Genomic DNA, 11503 nt, shown 5'->3' with positions numbered 1-11503 from the left:
TGTATGAGCATGTGTGACCTGTACCACTGTACCAGGATAAAAGCTCATGCATACGTTGGCAAACTCCCTCGGTAAAGCACCATGATGCATGCATTAAGGGGTATGCATGCGTTGCTTACTCTAAGTGACCTGACGATGATTAATGACTCCACTGACTTGAAGTTGAAATGCCATGCGTCAGTGTAGCTCCGACGTTTTGGACCTGCAGGTGCACTTGTGTGGTGTATAAATAGACAGTACCTATGAGGAATGAAGGTACTTAAACTGAACACCAAAAGCATCACACCCATGAAAAGAAATACACATATGAGACTTTAGTTCTTTAATCATCAAAAGAACGATCAAGGTAGGAAGGAAGACAGGAGAGCAATCTCCACGATGCAAGGAGACAACATGGCGCAAGGTGGGTTTGTGCATATTGCACATGATCGAATGAGCTATGGGATGCATACATGAAAGACTGTTTTATTCGGTTGAATCATTTTCTGCTAATCTGATCTTGTTAAACTTCTGCGAATTGTCTTTTTTGCTAACATTTGGTATCAAAACCAGTTTTAGCACATTTGGTTTACCATGAAAGTTCATTTTTGTTGTCTAATATTTGTTCATGTCATGAAAGATATACAACGTGAAGGTTTATACTATTGTATAAAATGACATGGCTTTTGTGCTAACAAGTTTTCCTCTCACATGTTTATTTTGCTTGTTATAATGTATCCAATTTAGTATTGTTTATTCAAGTAAAATTGTGTGTTTATCCGTATGGTTTTGGATGCACAAAAGCTCATGTATCGTTCTTATGAGCATAACTGTTAAATGATATGTCAACTAAATGTTTATATCATCAAAAGCATGTTAGTCACCAAAGTGGCCTTGCGTGAAGGGAACCTAAATATTTAGTTGTGCATTTCAATTGTTCATATAATTTTGATGCTAGTTATTGAAAGAAGTGATGGACAATTGAGTTTGCTAGTTGTAAGCTGGGAGGTCACCCAAAGGTGGACCATTGCTTACAATTGGTAACATGAACGGGATACATCAGCGCGCTTGATGAATTTTGTTAGTCTACCCAAAGATAGCGTGCACTTTATTTTGAGGGTGTTTGTTTATCCATTAAATGTATTTATGTAGCATCATTTTTTATGCCTGCCGTGTATCTAAATTTCATCCAAAGATGTTTTAGACACACTTATAGTTTTATCGTTTGAATCCATTATCGTTTGCTCAATGTATTAATATATGAGTATATTTAAATATTTGCAGCATCTGTTAACCTAATGTGTCAAAGTTATGGGATAGTCAAGTTTAATGGGCTGAACTATAACGATTGGTCTGAACAAATTCGGTTCCATCTAGGTGCTATGAACTTGGATTTAGCACCGGTTCTTGAAAAGCCCGCAGCCATTGCAGAGGAAAGTAATGAGGGAGACCATAACCTTCATGACAATTGGAACGGTCTAATAGGCTGTCTTCAAGCTTGATGCGATAAACTTACTGCAAAGGTAAACTCCATGGGCATGAACGTGGATGAACCCTTTTTGGTCCAGTTTATTATCAACTCTCTTCCTCCAGAATTTGGCCAGTTTGAGGTGAATTACAACACCATTAAAGATAAATGGAACATTCAAGAAGTCAAGGCCATCTTAATTCAAGAGGAAGGGAGGTTAAAGAAAAATGGGAATCATTCTATTCATCTCATGGTAGATAATGGCGCTAGCAGCAGTAAAGCAAAACCAGGGAAGAAGGGAAAGAAGATGGGAAAGGATCCACTTCATGTAAGTGATGGGCAAATCCATAAGAAACTGAGATGCCATTTCTGCAAGAAAACTGGCCATTTCAAGAAGGATTGCCCGAAGAGGAAGAAATGGTTCGAAAAGAAAGGTATACATTACGTTTCCGTATGCTTAAATCAAATCTTATTGAAGTTCCAAACAAAACCTGATGGTTAGATTCTGGTGCTACTACTCATGTTTCACATGTAATGCAGGGATTCCTTATGATCCAACCCATAAGCGGACCTAAAAAGTTCTTGTACATGGGGATCCGAATGAAGGCACGTATTGAAGGGATCCGCACTTATAGAATAATCATTGATACCGGTCTACTCTTAGATTTAAAAGAGTGTCTTTATGTTCCCGAGTGTGCTAGAAATCTCGTGTCTATCAGCAAGTTGGATGTAATAAGTTTTAAGTTCATGGTTGGAGACGGTATGTTTTCATTATATAAAAATAAGTACTATTATGGTTCCGGTACTTTACTGACGGTTTGTACCGTTTTAATCTTGATGATGGTTTTTCTAAATCCCTATTTTATGTTGAGCATATTGTTGGAAATAAACGTAGTGCACATAATGAGTGATCTGCTTTCTTGTGGCATAAGAGATTGGGTCAGATATCCAAGGAAAGGGTTTTGAGCACTAGTAGAGAACTGACTTTCCATACGCCCCCTTTTGTCCCGGTTTAAAGTTGGCCCGGGATAAAAGGTTCACCAACCGGGACTAAAACTCAGTCACTGGTGGGAGGCTCACCAACCGGAACCTTTTATCCCGGTTGCAAAGGCTAATGGGAAAAAAAGACTCTGAGAGGCCTTTTATCCCGGTTTGAAACACCAACCGGGATAAAAGACCCCCCCTTTTATCCCGGTTGGTAACACCAACCAAGATAAAAGGGTCAAGAGCCTTTTATCCCGGTTGGAAACACCAACCGGGATAAAAGACCCCCTTTTATCCCGGTTGGTGTTTCAAACCGGGATAAAAGGGCCCCCAACGAGGTGACTGGAAGCTGACTGGGAGGGGATTAAATCGTGGGGGACCCTTTTATCCCGGTTGGAAACACCAACCGGGATAAAAGACTCTTTTATCCCGGTTGGTGTTTCCAACCGGGATAAAAGGGTCCCCCACGAGTTAATACAAAAGGATAGTATCCCCTACATAGTCAGATGTGGTGTGTAGGTGGGATGGCAAGGAAGCTACGCGCGAGGCTGGAGGTTGTGGGTTCGAATCCCACGAACTGCGCACGCGCATATTTCGCGTGAAAAATCGCGTGACTTGTGACTTGTGACTTGCGCGTGTGGGGGGCCTGCCTGGGAGCTCGGGATTTTTTTTTTTTTGCAGCGTCGGCGCTCTCAACCCTTTTATCCCGGTTGGTTTATCCTGGATGCATTTTCGGGATATTTGCACCCTACCAACCGGGATTAAAGCTCACTTCTCTACCAGTGGAGGTTAGTGAAAAGTGAAATACTACCTCAATTGGATTTTGTTGATTGGAATGTATGTATAGACTTCGTTAAAGGCAAGCAAGTCTGACACATATCAAAGCACCCTGCTACCAGAAGTAGTGAACTATTACAGCTAATACACACTGACATTTGTGGTCAATTTGATGTTCCTTCATGGGGTGGTGAAAAATATTTCATTCTCTTTATTGATGATTTCTCACGTTATTGTTATCTATACTTGTTGCATGAAAAGTCTCAAGCCGCAAGCGTCCTTGAGGTGTTTGTAAATGAGGTTGAAAGGGAACTTGATAGAAAAGCAAAGGTGGTGAAGTCCGATAGACACTGGTAGAGAATTGGCCTTTAGTCCCGGTTGGTAGGGTGCAAATCTCCTGAAAATCCATCTGGGATAAACCAACCGGAACAAAAAGGGGGGTCTTTTTATCCCGGGTCACTCAACCGGGACAAAAGAGCCCCCTTTTATCCCGGTTGGTAACTCAAACGGGTCACCACGGTCGCAAGTCACAAGTCACGCGATTTTTCACGCAAAATATGCGCGTGCGCGCTGCATGGGATTCGAACCCACAACCTCCAGCCTCGCACGTAGCTTCCTTGCCATCCCACCTACATAACACATCTGACTATGTAGGGGATGCTATCCTTTTGTATTAACTCATGGGGACCCTTTTATCGCGGTTGGAAACACCAACCGGGATAAAAGACCCCTTTTATCCTGGTTGGTATTACAAACCGGGATAAAAGGGTTCGAGGGATTTAGTCCTATTTCAGTGACCTCGTTGGGACCCTTTTATCCCGGTTGGAAACACCAACCGGGATAATAAAAGGCTCTCGACCCTTTTATCCCGGTTGGAAACACCAATCGGGATAAAAGGGGGGTCTTTTATCCCGGTTGGTGTTTCAAACCGGGATAAAATGCCTCTCAGGATCTTTTTTTCACACTAGCCTTTGCAACTGGGATAAAAGGTCCCGGTTGGTGAGCCCCCCACCAGTGACCGAGCTTTAGTCCTGGTTAGTGAACCTTTTGTCCCGGGCCAACTTTAAACCGGGACAAAAGGGGGCGTATCGAAAGTCAATTCTCTACTAGTGAGAGGCAGTGAATTTTTTTTCACCACCCCAAGAAGGAACATCAAATGGACCACAAATATCAGTGTGTATTAGCTGTAATAGTCATTACTTCTTGTAGCAGGATGCTTTGATATGTGTCAGACTTGCTTGCCCTTATGAACTATGGACAGGTAGGAAACCTAGCTTAAGGCACCTGCATGTTTGGGGTTGCCCAGCAGAAGTAAGATTATATAATCCACACAAAAAGAAGCTCGATGCAAGGACCATTAGTGGTTTCTTCGTTGGCTATCCTAACCATACTACGCGAATTGTTGAGACAGGAAATGCCCGATTCATTGAGAACGGTGAGATTAGTGTGAGCGAAAATCCACGAACGGTGGATATTAACAAAGTTCAATCCAATACTCCTACTAGCACTGTTGTGTCACAACCTAACAACATTGCTGAAAAGATAGTCCCTGAGGTGAGTAATATTGTGCAAGTCACAAGTGAAAGTCAAGTGCCGAAAGAAAATGTAGTGCGTTGGTCTGTAAGGCAGAAAATACCGGCGATTTCGGATGACTACGTGGTTTATTCACTTCAGCATTAGTGTGACTTGAGTATGGAAAATGACTCTATCTCATTTAAGCAAGCCATGGAATGTGATAATTCTGAAAGGTGGTTTAACGCCATGAAAGAAAAGAAAAATTTAATGGATGACAACAAAGTCTGGGAGTTAGTGTAATTGCGTCAAGGTACGTTCCAAACGAGTTGGGTGTAAATGGGTCTTCAAGATCAAACGTGACTCAAAAGATAATATTGAAAGATACAAAGTTAGACTTGTTGCCAAAGGTTTTACTCAGGAAGAAGGTGTTGACTATAAGGAGACCTTCTCTTCGGTTTCCAAGAAGGATTCTTTAAGAATTATTTTGGCTCTGGTGGCGCATTATGATTTGGAGCTTCACCAAATGGATGTAAAGACCACTTTTATTAATGGAGATTTGGATGAAAAAGTGTACATGAACCAACCCGAAGGATTTTTCGGCTTCAGGAAAAGAAGATTTGGTGTGTAAATTAAAGAAGTCAATATATGCACTAAAACATGCTTCCCGACAATGGTATATTAAGTTCAATGACACCATTACAACGTATGGGTTTGTGGAGAATACTGTTGATTGGTGCATCTACATGAAGGTCAGTGGGAGCAAGTTCATTATTTTAGTCCTAAATGTTGATGATATTTTGCTTGCTACTAATGATAAGGCTTTGTTACATGATGTAAAGAAGTTTCTCTCCAATTATTTTGAAATGAAAGATATGGGTGAGGCATCCTATGCTATTGGAATAGAAATATTCCATGATAGAAAACAAGGATTGCTGGGATTGTCTTAGGGTGTGTTTGGTTGGGTTGTGGCTTTTGGAAAAGCTGCTGTGAGCTGTGGGCTGTGGAAAAGCAACTGTGGGAAAAAAGTAGAAGACCGTTTGGTTAGAGTAGCTGTGAAACTGTAGACTGTGTAAGAAATACCTGTAATGCCCCTAAAGGTCTGTAAGTGTGTTTATATGCAAATTGCTAATAACAAAATAATGCATTCACTAGTTCAAATGTAAACCACTATTTTAGAAAGAAAAAAAATAAATTTTATATGTTTTTCATCCATTAAAGTGATTGGTCCACATAAATACAACTATATCCATTAAAATTTCTATACAATGATGCCATCCCTCAACATTACTCTCCTCCTCTTGCACTAACCAAAGCATCAGCTATCCTAGTACGAATGGTATTCATGGTATCCTCATTCTCCACATCGTCACTCTCATCTCCTTGTGTTTGTCTCATGCCACATGTATGTTGTACCAAGTAATCCTCATCATCATCACATCTCTTGAACTCCTTATCATACAAATTGCTGTCACGAATAAAATTATGCAATGCAAGATAAGCCATAATGATATGTTTTTAAGTACGAGGTGAGAAACTTGGCATGTCCTTCAAAATACGCCACTTCTACTTTAAGACTCCAAAAGACCTTTCAATGACATTACAAAGAGACGAATGCAAGAAATTGAACATCTCGTACTTTCCTTGAGGAGGCCCCGAATGATGCTGAAATTCTGGTATATGGTATGTGCTTCCGTTGAAAGGCGCAAGATACCCAATTCGGTTTGGGTAACCTGAGTCCACGAGATAATACTTTCCTACAAAATCAAGTTAGTAAGGTACATAATAATACAAATATTGCTAATTTGTTGAAGGAACCATGTATACCTTTAGGAGGCATGGGAAATGAAGGAAAATTTGCCAATGCAGGATTGAGGATACGTGTGTCATGTGCAGAACCCGGCCACCCAGCAACCGCAAAGTTGAACCTCATATTAAAGTCACAAATAGCTAGCACATTTTGAGATGTATATCCGTGACAGAATGTGTGGTTAACCACTTCGTCCACTGGCACTACCACTTTGACATGTGAACCATCTATTGCTCCAATTGCGCCTTTAAAGTATGGCCAAAAATGATCCTCTCTCACCCTTTCATGCTCCGTAGAAAAAGTAGGATCTCTCGGCTTAATATTGTCCTTAGCTAACTTGTGCAAACATTTCAACACTTCATGAAACTTTATGTGAACTGTCCAAAGTGACCGTGTCAAACGATTTTCAGCTTGTGAAAAAGATTGTGGTCCTCCGACGATCCACAAGAACATTGCTAATGACTCAGTAGACGAAACATTGTTGGTTGAGGTCAATCCGTAAGTAGAGACTAGCAAGTCATGAAGTTTATCAAAAATCTCGGTGCTCATCCGAAACACCTTATAAAAATACCTCGGACATGACATACACCTTATCACCCATTGAATTCCAGTTTCTGACGTTTTCCTATATTCAGCTTTGTGCAAATACCGCTCAGTATACAAGTTGCCCATTTCTCCAATAGCACCAGCATGCTGTGCAAGTTCAGCTAGCAGTAGTAGTCCTTTTTATCCTCCTTTGGCCACATCTCCCAATCTACATGAGACATTAGTATATTAATAATTAAATACAACAAATATCTTGACAATACTAAATGAAAAATCTCAACATAACACACTAATAGATAAATAATTTTTCAATATAGGGTAACAAATTATGGTTCAATAGAAGGTAACAAATTATGGTTCAACATAGGGAAATTGTTGTCACATATGACAATAAAATAATTTGACAAACATGGAAACAAATCAGTAGCGCTTCATCATCTCCTTTTCTAGCTCCCTCTCAATCAAATCCAGTCTTCCTTTAGTTTTTTCTAGAGAGCTAAAGAGCTCCCTAAATTCAGGTTTAATAAATAGGGAAGCGGCTGTGTGCATTAGAGCAGTTCCTTCTTGCACCCCACATTCTTTCACCATCTTCATAGTCTCTGTAATGGTAGGAACTAGGTTAGTTGGAGGAGCTAATGATGCTTCAACACTTGTGGAGATCCTCTCTGCAACATTTTCTATCTTCAAACAAGTGGACTTGTATAAACAAAAGAATGGGCTCTTCTCATCCTTCTCTTCAACACCAATAGAGGTACCCTTACGTTTCCTTTTTTCCTAGGTTCACTGTCATATCATTCTGCGTAGGTTTTGGTACCTCATCCACATTCTCATCACTTGCCTCATTGGATGATATATCTCCAGGATAGGATGCAGAAGACCCGGTTACATGTGCCTTGCCAAACAAGATATGCAGGTCATCAAGGAACTTGGATCCTTGTTTTCGAAACTTGATATGATGGCATTTGATTCCTTTCTCACGATTGTTGCATCTCTACAATTAGAAAAAAAATAGCAAGGCACACCATAACGAAGAATGGGAAGAATATAATTACAATGACAACATAGTTCTTACAGCAAGGTGTTCGTCCCACCATTCGTCTGAGCACTCAACAGTTTGTTTTGCCTCATCCCATCCAAGACTAGTTGCATAATACTTGAACTCCATAAACGTTGAATACTCCTTTTTCAGAAGATCTAACTTGTTCTTCAATTGTTTTTTTGTTCTACTGTCACCGGATTTTTTTGCAAACTTGGAAACAACATTCTTCCAACCGATAGTAGTGAAAATTCCCATCGACCTATTCCCAGCTTCAATCTCTTCTTTGCAGGCATCAATCAAATGCCTTAAAAAAGTATCACCCCAATTCGCCTTATCACCCATTCTTCAACCAATCAAAGAAAAATCATAAGAACTAAAACGAAAGTGCTATATAACGCATTCCAACCCAACAGACCCCTCTATGTATGATTTGTTGATATGCTTATAGAGAGCTAATTGTCTAATGTGCGGGGAAGATAGAAACATGAGCTGTTCTAGAAATATCCAAGTACAAATGTTGACAAAAACATGAGCTGTTCTAGAGATATCTAACTATCAAGCCAAGACATAACTATGAAGCCACTATCCAACTATTAAACTAATGGGAAATAATTAAGCATAGATGTCCAAGTACAAATGTTCACTGATTATATATTTTTGAATTATCATTTTGCATTTAACCATACTGAGTACAATTGATTGTTCATACCTCAAGAAGTTTCTTTTCGCAGGTAGCTTCCTATTTGATTTTGTGTTGTAGTTGTACCTGACAACATAAAACAATTGGAATAGTGTAAATGATTTATACGAAACAAGTGTTATAAAAATATTAGTTGAGAAGGAAAAAGGAAGACAAACCTTGGGCGGTGGGTGCGCCTGGTGACCAGGAGCAGGGGCAGGGGGCCGGCGATGGGGCGCCCTGCTGTTGAAGTCAGGGGGTGGCGGCGAGCGTCAGGGGGCCGGTGGTGGGCCTCAGGGGGCCGGCGACGGGGGCCCGGTGGTGGCCGATAGGGGGTGGCGGCAGGCATCAGCGGGGCGGCGATTGGGGCTCGACGGCGACCGTTAGGGGGCGGCGACGGGGGCACGACAACGGTCGTTAGGGGATGGCGGCGGGCGTCAGATGGGCCGACGACAGGGGCCCAGTGATGGGGGGGGGGCGGCGACGGGCATTAGGGGGCCGGCGACTGGGGCCCGACGATGGGGGTGGCGGACAGGCGTTAGGGGGCCGGCGACGGGGGCCCGACAATGGGGGGACGGTGGACGGGCGGTGGCCGGTGAGGGAGGGCGGCGGATGGCCGACTGGCAGCTAGGGGAGGTGGACTTCCGGCCGGCGCCCAAGGGCGGTGGGCGGCAGACCGCCTGGATCAGGGACGGCGCGGTGCGGGGGGCGGGGGAGAGGAGCCGGTCGGGTTCTTTTCGTGTACGGGAGAAAAAATAGATCGCTAGAAAATGAAATGGTACATCATAACCAGTGGCAGGTGGGTAATTTTTTGCCCCAAAAGCACTTGAAAGTAAGGAGGAGAGATGCTTTTGGATTTGTACTACCATGAAAGCTTCTTTTGGGCAAAAGCATCAATGGTTTGAAACCCTTTGGTTGGCTTTTGACTTTTGCAAAAGGAAAAGCAGGTTGGAAAGCCCAACCAAAGGGGGCCTTAGAAGGCCTACATTAACAAAATATTGGAGAGATTAAGAATGGAAAATTGCTCCGCGGGAATGGTTCCGATTCAGAAAGGGGATAAATTTAGTGAAAAATAGTGTCCAAAGAATGAAAGAGATGGAATCTTTTCCATATCCATCACTAGTTGGGAGCTTAATGTATGCTTCGACATGTACTTGACCAAATATCAACTTTGCTATTGGAATGCTTGGTCGATATCAAAGTAATCCTGGAAGATCATTTGGTACTTGGGAAAAAGGTTCTTCGGTATTCGCAAGGCACTAAGGACCACATGCTCATGTGTAAGAAGTCAAGCTATTTGGAGGTTATAGGCTATAAGAATTAACTATGCCGGATGTGCGGACTCAAGAAAATCCACATTCGGCTATGTATTCCTATTGGCTAGAGAAGCAGTTTCATGAAAGAGTGGAAAGGAGTCTGTCATTGCTACTTCAACTATGGATGTTGAATTTGTGGCATGCTTTGAGGCCACTATTCAATCATTGTGGCTGTGGAATTTTGTGTCAGATCTACAAATTATCGACAATGTTGAGAGACCATTGAAGATATATTGTGACAACGTTGTTGCAGTCTTGTTCTCTAAAAATGACAGGTACTCCAAGGGAGCAAAACATAAGGATTTTAAGTACCTGTTAGTCAAAGAAGAAGTGCAAAAGAAAAGAGTATCACTTTAGCATATTGGTATAGATTTGATGATCACAGATCCGTGTTGATGGCAGTTAGCACACAAATTTATGAATCGCAAGTGCATGGATCAGTTGTAGCTTTTCCCTTAGAGTATTCCACCAAGGTTTATCAATCCGTGGAAACAAGGTCACAGGATCTATACTAACTAAGCATCAGGAAATATGATTTGAGTTGCAAAGTGATTGTGAATAGGCATGAATGGACATGGATATATAAGAAGCATGAGCAGATATGAACAAGAGGTAACTCATCTAGAGCAAAGTCTAGACTATGCATATGTTGTAGTTCAAAGTACCTTTAAACCACATGGCAAGCAAACACATGGTTCTCATTCAAAGTATCTTTAAACCACCACCTTACATAGCATCAGATCCTATAACGATCCTACCTATCAGCGCAAGCAATCTAAGGGCATGAACATAAAGCACATGTCTAGCTATTATGATAGATCAGGCATGCAATTCTAGTCACCATGACTACAAGAACACCCTATGCAACCTACTACGTAAATAGATTGGAATAAGCAAACACATAACAAGGAAATCATAAAACGAGACATATAGATCGCTATTGAATTAAAACCAATCTATTACTTCACCATGAATGATTGTTCATCACAAGATCTCCACCGAGGCCATACCCGCGACTTGTGAATCCTAGCTCTAGAACTCCAGCGTGGATCTTCCTTGCAGGGTGATCACACTGGCAAGAGCCTAGCATAAGCTAGCCTCCGAACAACTGCACGGCCCTCAATTCTCTGTAAATGGTTGTCCCTCAAGTTCCTCGGCTCCTTCTACTTTAAATCTTCAATCCAATCTATGTCCTCGATAGAAAATTGGGGTATTTATAGTCTGGAGGAACTGTGATTTAAATTGGAAGGCAAACGGGCGAAGGAAAGGGCTGGGCCAATCGGCCTAGGAGGGTCCAGGCCGATTAGCCTAACCCTTCCTTTTACCCCCTCATGTCCAACTTCGTGACCAAGTCTTCTCTAATGTTTAAGAAACTTATTTTTACTTGCATGCA

General features: G+C 41.7%; 1 pseudogene; it reads right to left on the bottom strand.

Annotated features, from left to right (window-relative positions):
- Nucleotides 1-7496: 7496 nt before the first annotated feature.
- LOC140222223 (L10-interacting MYB domain-containing protein-like) lies at nt 7497-8457 on the bottom strand (annotated as a pseudogene).
- Between the last annotated feature and the right edge of the window lie 3046 nt (nt 8458-11503).

This window comes from Setaria viridis, chromosome 3 (genome assembly GCF_005286985.2).
Source record: "Setaria viridis chromosome 3, Setaria_viridis_v4.0, whole genome shotgun sequence".
Taxonomy (NCBI): domain Eukaryota; kingdom Viridiplantae; phylum Streptophyta; class Magnoliopsida; order Poales; family Poaceae; genus Setaria; species Setaria viridis.
Note: the sequence above shows the minus strand (reverse complement) of the source record. Positions and strands in the feature narration are given on the sequence as shown.